Here is a 10,072-nt window from a genome sequence, read left to right as displayed (position 1 = left end):
ATGCCCACCAGAGCAGGACACTTCCTTTTCCATGCAAATCCTTTGGTGTCAGGAATGGATCATCATGGGGGAGTTGAGGAGAGTTGTCCTAGGGGCAACGTTTCACAGAAGCCAAGTTAGAAACACAGGTTGGAAATCCATTCCCTGGTCTCTCATTGAGCATGGATTCACATGGTGCTGTACAGCCGTTTGGGCACTGAGTCCATTAGTGACCTGGTCCAAGTGTTAGTCCAATAGTGACCATAGGTACTTTTTGAAACACATTATGGGAGGAAATGGAAAGTATTTCACCTTATCTAACTCAGTGAACCCCCTTCTGCAAGCAGGGCTCCTAAAGTGCATCAGTGCTCGTTTGCTCCTTTTCATCCCTCAGAGAGAAGAATTTAAGAGGAACGCTCTTCCCCTCCTGTTAAATACTTCTTACATGTCAAGCGTGTACATTGCTGCTGGCAAAAAGCAGCCAGACCTGTAGAAAAAGAGATTGCTGAAGAATGTGTGGGGTGTTTGGGTGGAGCACAAACGAGCAGATGTTCCCACAGAACAACAGGGTTTTATGGTGAATGCACAGAGGTAAAGCCCTGGCTCCGGGGCAGCTGGATGCGTTAGGTGTACTCCAGTGTAAGAGCCACAGATGCAGCAGGACTGCAGGAAAAATAACTGCTGGGATGTGCCTGGACCCTTGAAACGCTGCCTGTGCGGGTTTCCCTCTGAAGAAGCTGACTGGGATGGCTGTACATGGGATAATCTGTGTCTAGTTTGCAGTCTCCCTCGAGCACAGAGTGATGAGGTTTAATGTCAGGTAGAAAAATGCCTGTAAAAAGGAAAGGTGGGGAGTTTCAAACCTGGGCATTTGAAGATGAGCCAGCTAAATCCACGTCTTAGTTGTGGTTCAGAGAAAACTCCAGGAACAAACTCGCCAGCAGAGTTTTAAGTTGACAAGCAGGTATACTTTATTATGGCGCTGGGAGACACGAGGGACAGCTCCTCCTAACCTGTGTCCCCATATTGCTATACCGGCCATCCCTCTATGGTCACTGGATATATTACATCATTTTCCAGAAAGTTTCCTGCATGCATACAAAAATGTGATGGTGGTCTTTCAGGGTCGTTTACTTTTCCTAACAATCTTCATGACCAGCTTAATTAACATTACAGACATAGGAATCATCCTGTCCTTCTACTTACCAGTTACTTTAACTGCTCCCATCCTGGACATCAGCCCCAGTAGATGTTTACACCAGCTTAATGGGTTTATTAACACCACCAGCATAGCAATCATCCTGTCCTTCTACTTATCAGTTAAAGTGTGCCCATCCTGGGCATCTGCTAGTCCCAGATACCTCCCCATCCCCAGGTCCTGTTTTTCTATTCTGCTTGTCTTACACCTTTTGTACTAAGGTCCTAAGGACCTGAAACTATGTCAACTACCCTCAGGCACCACAGTTACTTTCCATTGCAAAGCCATCAAACTTAACATTACTTAGAACTGATTACATTTTGTGTTTTTGTGCCTCCTTGTCTCAGTTGGCAATAGTGAAATGCCATGTTTTTGGCTTGTAAACCCTGTATTTGGTAAGGGAGTGGTCAATAAGTATAAAATACCTCTGCCACATCATTCAGGCCAAGACAAGTCAATCCTCTGCTGCATGCCAGGGTGGTCCTCATGCCCGGATTCTTAGGGTTACTGCTGCAATATGTTGCATGTATGATCAGCTAATTTATGATGCTATTGCTTTAATTTGCACTGTATTGGGAGCTTGTGCTCTCAGCCCTTCTGAAAACATGCACCTTAACTTCAGTGTGTGTGAACTCTGGTGATTAACTGTAGAAACTCATCTGTCAAGTTCGGCAGCTTTGGCACCATCCTAAAAGATTCCACAGGGATGTGGAGAAACCCTTTTGTGCCCCCACTTGTCACTGAACCCTGTCTACCTCTGTGTTCATGGAAGACTTGCCACCAACTCACCCTGTTTCTTGAGCTTGCATTGATCTTGCTGTACTCAATGTACAAATCTTTCTTGCTCCAGCACCTTTAAGAAGTGAAAATAGATTGATGGTTAATAATGCATTTCCCTTCTGCTTCCCACTCTCTGAACGTTATGTCCCACCCAAAATCTCTTTCATCAGTGCCTGCACTTCAAAAGCACCGAAGACGAATGGCGTGGGTTACGCTCCTTGAGTGTTAGTGAGAGGTTGGTGATATCTGATTTCCTCTGTCTTGGTTGTATCTTGCTCATGCGTGCATTCTGCACAGAAATCTGACAAACGAATCACCAGACTAAATTGAGATGTTTCGCCTCATCTGATATTTAATGTGAACCATTGGCTCCTTTGAGGCTGGAATTAAGTATTGGGTTACAGTCGCTGTAATTAGCGGTTGTGTGAAATGATCATTAAATCCGCTTTCTGAGCCAAACGAATTATTCAGACATTGAGGAAGAAAAAGAAACAAAGGTCAGATCAGCTTTAGATTTGATCATTTGGAATTATATGCAAAATAGGCTGGAAGGTTTGAATGGCACAGTGGCACAGGGACGTGGAAGATCTGTCCCTTTGTGGTCACAGATTCTTATTTCTCAAAGGGAGACAAAAGCTCTCATCATAATCCGTAGGACTGTGTTTGCCCTGGCTGTCCTGCATAGCTGAATCATGAGAGATGATGTGGACTTTCTAAAGGAATATCTGTAGCACTATTTCAGGTGTTCCTGCACTTGAAGGAAGGGGCAATTGGCTTGATATGTGAGAGCTATGAGGAGCATTCGAGACCAAGAACCACAAAAAAGCTAGTTACTGAGTGAATAAAGAAAAAGCAGGTACTGTGGCACTGATGCAGCTTCCCTAGGAGATCCTGAATAGCACAGTCTGCCCATGTCCTGTGCTGTGTGTGGGGCTGCACAGAGAGGGACACACTGCTCCCCAGTGCCCATCTGCAGAGCAGGCAGGAGCTAAAATCAGTGATGACAGTTTTAGCCTCTTATTTGAGTGCTGGCATCCAGACTGAAACACTTTGTGGTCAGCCGAAGTGACAGTCTAATTTTAGGTATAATTCTCTGCTGCTGAGTGTGAAATGACCCCTGTACCAAGGCACAGCTCATAAAGACCTGGAGTTCAAGGACAAAGCATGGGGCCATAGGGGTAGTGAGGACTCAAATTAAAGCATTGCCTTTGCCCTCCCCTTGCAGGGTAATCACAGGTTGACTTGTCACTGAACAACCCCAACTACAGCATATTCCACAATCTTTCCTGTTGCACGGAGCCATAGCCGTGTGCAAAACCACCATTGCTGACAGCTAAGTATTGGGATGCAGCATTACAGCTGAGTACTCAACCCTAACGCTGCATTGCTTGACTGCTTCATTTCCCAACTTTAATGTTGCATAAACAACAGTTTTTTTGCCCTGTCCTACACGCTCACACATGCACAGAGGCCTTACTTCCCTCCCACACAGGCTATCCTCCCTTGGCTTTGCTGGAGATTTTACCTAACAACTAAAATAATGGCCTTTTACGCAGTTTCTTAAGATTGACTTTAATGATGAGGATGAGTGTCTCCCTTTTGGAGAGCTGCCCACTCTTCTTGGGCCCATACTGCTCTTACGTTCTTCCCTGTTCATGAAATCCCTGTGATACATTGATTTTGGGCAAGGCAAATACGAGTTAGCATCACCTACATGAGGGTTGTGGTGCATTCAGAAAAACTACCTAGCTTTAGGTCAGCCAACCAAGATTATTTTGGATTCTGTAACCTCAGAACCGCCCCTTTTGCCAATAATTTCTTGCCCTTTCTCTACCTTGTAAAAATTTCTTAAATTCTATATTTAAGTCCAAGGCTGATGGAAAAGTCAGGACTATTTCTGTGCCAGCATAGCACTGTAATGTTGTAATGAATACAGCACTTACCTTTCTGTGTTCTGAATGTCCAATAACAGCTTTGCTTTTGCAAACCTAATTCCTGAAAATGTCATTAAAACCACTCTCAGAGAGTGGAGCTCTGCGTGGAATGGGCTTGGTATCCAAAGGCTCCCACTGGCTCTGGTTTCTTAACTCCTGTTTGTTCTTTAAAGAGGAAAAAATGTGATCCTCACAAATAAATATTAATCTGGACTAAAACTAAACCAAAATGTGGTGCCAGTGTGCACGTACCTCCTGTGCTCGACAACCTTCAGGTGAAAAATCGCATCATGAGCTAGTTAAAGAGGGCATAGATTAGGGGTGGATGAGGTGTCTCCAGGGCTTTTTCAGCCCATCTAAGACAGATGGTTAAGGCAGAGCTATGACCTTAGTAGTAAGCATCAATGAAACTGGTAAGCAATATGAAAAACATCCATTTTCCCAGAATATCTAACAGCAGAACTCTTTGTATGCTGAAATTGTAACTAGTAAGTATATAGATATAACTATGTATTAGTAACAACATATTTGTTAATTAGCAGAAAAAAAGCATTGTAAGAAAGAGGAATGATGCTCACCTGGCACACTCCAGGTACCTTGGCCTGCCCTCTCCACAGATGATCTTAGCAGAAACACCAGGTTTTTGCTATTATCGGGTTAGAGGAGGTCCTTTCACCCACCATAAACACCTTTGCTCTGCCAGTACAAGGAGAGCTGGAAGCCCCTTTGCCTTCCTCACCTGCAGCCTGGGACCTGCACCCCTGTCTGGATCTTGGTGTTTGTTTAGCATCAGCCTTACCATGTGTGCTGCTTTTATCTGCATTTTTCATCTAGTAGTCACTGTGCTGGTCAGAAGCCAAGTATGGTGATTCCAGACCTCGGTGGTTGCCTTGCCAGTTGAAAGCCCCTGGCCATCAGGGGTATATCACAGTGTCTCCTCTCTCCTGGGCTATTTGGAAGGTGATAATACTTGTAAAGTCATTACCTGATTTTCAAGCATGTCTGTCATTCTTCTGTTGGGGTATGAGCTTCTCCTTGGGTACTTTGTGAAGGGCTGCTTCACAGATGTTTTTCATTAGTTTTATTATCAGTTGGTGTTTATACACCCCAGGCTGAGGCCATGAAGGTTATTCCGTGTGGAATGGCTTTTTTGAAGAGGGAGACTCTGCAGTGTCTCATGAAGATGGTCTGATTTTGGATTTTCCTGGTGTTTCCCAAAAGTCTGACCATAAATGACTTTGGGAGGTATTTGCAGAAGTTTTTCATGTGCAAGCCATAAACCTCCAACAGAAGCATTAGGTAGGAATGTGCATACTGACGAGGGCGTTTCCACAAACATGGTTTACAATGCCCAGATCAGTCAGTCCTAACATTTGCCTCCTGCATCTCTTGTGTAGGTTGGAGTTGGCTGCATGGTTTCTGTCCAAGGAAGGATAACCACCAGAAATCTGAGTAACTTGTACAGCAAGAGCTCTGAGATGACATTCAGACTGCCATGACTTTGAAATCTCACGTGCAGGTTGTAAATGAGTGCCTTTTTCTGACAGCATCACATTCCCAGTGTGTGAACTCATGAGTACCTGGAAAGATATTGCATCTTTCTTAGGAAACCATCTGGCATCTTGGTCCTTTCCCTCCTCTTACAAAGGTGACTCAGCTTCTGCCATCCATGTGCCCATCTCTGCTCTTCTCCTTGGTTTCCGTACTGCCCTCACCAGCCAAACATCTCAGTGGCTTTCTGCTGACGTGTTCAGCAGTGCCTATTCAGCAGTTTCCTAAGGGCTCAAGGTCCATGGTCACGTAGTTAATGTTCTGCTGTAGTTGCCTTGGCTTGACCAGGCAGTATGCAATGAAGGTCAGACTGCTGTCTGCTAAGACAAGCCAAACTCCTCACTGACATCAAAGAAGAGAAGGCATCCCTAGGAGACTGCTTTAGGCAAAAACTTCAGATTGGCAGAGAACTGAGAGTCCTCTGAAGGCACTGGCCAAGATGAATCAATTACACACATTCAAGAGCTGATCCTGTCCAGCTCTTCAGCCTTCACAGTGGTGCACAGTGAAGGTGTGGAGGGCATCATCCATGTAATTCAGCACTTGAGTGCATGTTCCCGTGTCACTTCACACAGATGATTGTGTTAGGACCCTGTAATGGAGGTGTGCAATGAGTCCCTAGCAGTGCTCACTGAGTTTGTTCCTCCAGAATGGCCTCAAGCACCATCACCAGTGGGTCTGTCATCATCTGCAGGACAGAAGTGGCTGAGGGAGTTGAACATTGCAGGGAAGCCACAAGACTATGAAAGCAGATCTCTATCTCCTGTAATAAGAAGACATTACCAGGTTACCTGCCAGTACCACTACAGCAGGTTTAATTCCAGGGTCTGCTAAAAGCAACTTCTGCGAAGTCTATCAAATTCTTACCATGGCAGAAAATTGTATTTGGTGCCTCCTCCATATTGCTGATGGAACTGGAAAAATCAGCATTCACTGATAAATGTGTTTTCTGCCGTGTGAGCCGGCTAGGGAAGTGTCTGATGGAAGGTCAGTGCAAAGAGTCGTTTCCTGGCCAAGTTATGGGTTATAGTGGGAAACACAGAACACCTGTGGTGCTACCCAGGAGAGACATGGAATGATTTCTCTTGGGCTTTTTTGGTAGGACCAGAACTACCTCATAGAGCCAGTGTGTTGGCTCCTGGGGAGCTGCTGACTGGATCCTGTTTGTCCAGGCTGTTTCCAATGTGTATGAGCACGGCAGGAGTGCACAACAGCACTTCTCCAAAGAGCACTGGGCTACATCTGTGCAGTCTGTGATCGTCTTGTGTTTGCTAAGTTACTCTCCAAAGCAGATAGTTCCTTGAGGCAGCTCAGTGAGGGCTTGTAGGAATTTGTTTGGGTTTTTTTTTGCCCAGTTCTACCAGTTTGTCAGAGTCTTCAGGGGATGTGCTATGTTTTGTATTGCTTTTCTCAGCCTTGATTTTCTGCCATTAATACTTCAGGTCATGATCTTCTATTAAGAGGTTTTGTCAGTATGAATCAAAAGGGAACAAGTTTCACCACCCCTCCTTGCAACCTGCTCTTTATTACAGTCTCTAACATCTGGAAGTCTCTGATTATTCTAACATCCATGTTGACTTTGGCTCAGGGTAGACTGAATCCAAATGCAATGCCTACCTGAGATGTAAGGCACCTACCTTTGATGTAAGGCAGTCACACCACCTTCCACCCCTGCCACTCTAACGTGCCTCGAGAGCATGCAGAGGAAGGTGAGGCAGCACTAGAGGTGAGTCTGTGTGGTGTTTAGCTGATTGCCAGTGACAGGGGCTAGACAGGGTGTGTAATCACCAAAGAGGCCATGTATGACTATCCATGGTGTTACCTTATTCTGCCCAGTGTTGGTTTTAGTTTGTGCTGCCTGATTTTCCAGCCAAAGGCATAGGGAGTGCACCCCAGTGCCAGGGAGTGGGGATACCTAATGGTCTATGGGTGCCATACTTCCCCTTGCTTTTGCTGCTTGGGTTTGTGCCCAATGCTTATTTGAATGTAGCACTTGACTAGAAAATGCACCTGACTCTGTCCATTCTTCCTCTTCTCCTCTCCCACTGGGGTGCATCCTCCCTGATGGCACTTTTTCTTGAACTAGTGAGGAACCTAGAGCAAGTCATGCTTGGTGGGTGATGCACACAGATTTTGGCCTTTAACAAAATAATTTCTGGGCCAATCCCACTTGCACGTTTGTTCAGGTATCTTTCTTCTTTCATACTTTCTTGTCCCATTCCCTGCTTCTGCATGCTGCCCCTCAAAAGGACCTGGGACAGGTACAATGGTTATGGGCTGGTCTTTGGTGGGGACTAGCCAGGGGAGCTGATCATACAGTGGTGCATGTGGGCACATATGATCCTGCAGGGCTAAGAGCCAATTGTATTACCACATGGTAGGACATGGATTTTTTTCCTGGTTTTAGATAATAATCTTAGGAGCAGGGCACAATGCTCCTGCTTGACATGTTGCCTACACCTGAGATGCTGCTTGTGAAAAACAAAATGATGGTGATGAAACAGAGAAAATAAATCAGAGCTAACATGGCTGACAAAGTGGAGGAAGAAGAGGGTACAATAAGTGTCTCCTGGTGAGCCTATGGTCCTGGGTCAAGAAGCCTTAGAAAGCTCTTCAGCTCCTGGCATGTCCTCCGGACATTCCCTTATGTCCTGTTGTTAGTAGCTCTGTGGTTTTGAGCAGATCCATTGGTCCCCTTTTATATTCCATTTTCTTGTCAACACAAGCAATGACTCCAGACTCCCTATGTGCAGGTTATGAAGCCTCTGCGAAGGATGCACTTGCTCAGAGGAGTTCACCAGCAGGAGACACCTCCTTCAAGTTTTGAATGGTATCACCTCCAGGAAACTTTGCTATTTTAGTTCTAGTTGCCATCTATCACTGACATCCACAGAGCCTCAGACTTCTCTTCCTTTTGCCAAATCCTCCCTGTCTCACCATGGAGCCATAACCAATGGGAATAAATCAGGGTTTTAGTAATTTGTTTGAATATTGCTATGGAACAGGTCACAGTGTCCAGTGTGAGGCCCTATTTGTGTAGTCACCAACAGAGGAAAGAAAACATTTGTTTTGCTTTGAGAAAGACCTCTTTCATGTGGAAAGGGCAGACAGTTCGGGTGGAAGGCTGTGGCCACTGCAGGATGAGCTGCAGTGGGATGTACACTCCTTCATGCAGCCCAACCGAGCAGCTCCGCAGATGTTTCTTGAGATGGGTTTGCACGTTGCTCAATGCACATCACATTCCGCAGCCAAATATTCATCCTCAGCTAAGAACTGGCTCTATTGTAGAGCACTTAAAGTAAAGTACCACCCCCTCCTCCCTAACCCACAAGCAAACAGTGCTGCGGGTGAAGGCCAGTGGAGGAAGAATGACATCATGAAACCCAAGAGGGAAAGCAAACATCACACCAGCTCCATGCATGGGTCAGCCACTGCGCCAGGACAGAGACATGGCTTTTTGTGAGTTCTGTGCTCTCTGTGTGCTCAGAGGACTTTTTGGGGTAGCTGTGAAGCACGGGTATGCTACACATGAAAGCTAAGTGCAGAGTGATCTGCCCTCCTACTTTTCAAGTCCTGGTGGCGAAAGTTGCACAACCTCACCTCCCTGCTGTGATGGAGCTGTTTCCACATGAACCATCAGAAGGCCATTTAGCTGTGCTCTGACTGCAGCCCTGAATGGCAAGGGATTGGTCTCTGGCCCATGCCGCTCCTGCTGGCCAGGGTTTAGGGCTGGCCATCGAAGTGTGTCCTGAAAGCATGGAAACAACTCATTCCAGGCAGCAAGACTTCTCACACAACGAAGTGCATCCTAATAGTATGTAATAAAGAAAAAACAGACTGATTTTTTTCTTACAGTGGCAAATAAATTACCTAAAACCCCATATAATTCTATTTTCTGCTAGGATGCAATAGTGGTGGCACCAGTCCCAGGGCTGCAGATGTAACCTGCTCAGATGCATGCACTCCCATGCCCAGCTACTTAAAACTACAGATGACTGCTACTATAGGTAGGCTATATGAAGCTAGATAAACTTGAATGCAAGATTGGAGTATCTGGGATGCAGTTCAACAGGATCACTTGTAGGAATCTGTTAACATTATATGGACGTGCTCGTAGGATCGGTCTGATGTTTCCTATCCCCCAAAACCAAAGCCAAACATGGGCTCCTCTGGGAGCAAGGCTGGGTGAAGTCCCTTGTGCCCACCCCACCAAGCACCAGGTGCCTGCTCCAATGCCACCCAACTTCTTTTTCCTAGTGGTGGTCTCTTGTGCCCCTTCCATCTCCACCAGCATCTGCAGGGCTGAATGCAACATGAGCACCACCACCATCACACTGGGAGAAATCCACAAGGTTTACTGAGCAACTCCTACCCTTGTGCTACTGCTACACGCTCAATCCTGTACGAGACTCCTCTATGCCCACATGCGCACAATGGCTCGTGTGGCTATAAATACACACACCCCCAAATAAAGAATACGGCCCTTAAACCAAAATTGTTATAAATTTATTATGAATATAAAACCTGTGCTGACCAGGAGTCACAAAGCAGCAGTGTAAAAAATAAACCCTCCTGGCACTACAAATCCCAGAGCCGAGGAGACTCGGCTTTGCAAAGGACCCTCACAACA

At 45.8% G+C, this 10,072-nt stretch overlaps 1 long non-coding RNA gene across 1 annotated transcript; it reads right to left on the bottom strand.

Moving 5' to 3' along the window:
* Positions 1-432: 432 nt before the first annotated feature.
* Positions 433-4,646, bottom strand: LOC115946411 (uncharacterized). The gene is made up of 3 exons (XR_004080488.2): positions 4,470-4,646; positions 1,967-2,030; positions 433-811 (listed from the first exon to the last, which is right to left on the bottom strand). It is a non-coding gene; the product is annotated as an uncharacterized lncRNA (long non-coding RNA).
* Between the last annotated feature and the right edge of the window lie 5,426 nt (positions 4,647-10,072).

The sequence above is a fragment of the Melopsittacus undulatus genome, chromosome 7 (assembly GCF_012275295.1).
Source record: "Melopsittacus undulatus isolate bMelUnd1 chromosome 7, bMelUnd1.mat.Z, whole genome shotgun sequence".
In the NCBI taxonomy this organism is placed as follows: Eukaryota; Metazoa; Chordata; class Aves; order Psittaciformes; family Psittaculidae; genus Melopsittacus; species Melopsittacus undulatus.
This window is presented reverse-complemented; position numbering and strand designations above follow the sequence as displayed.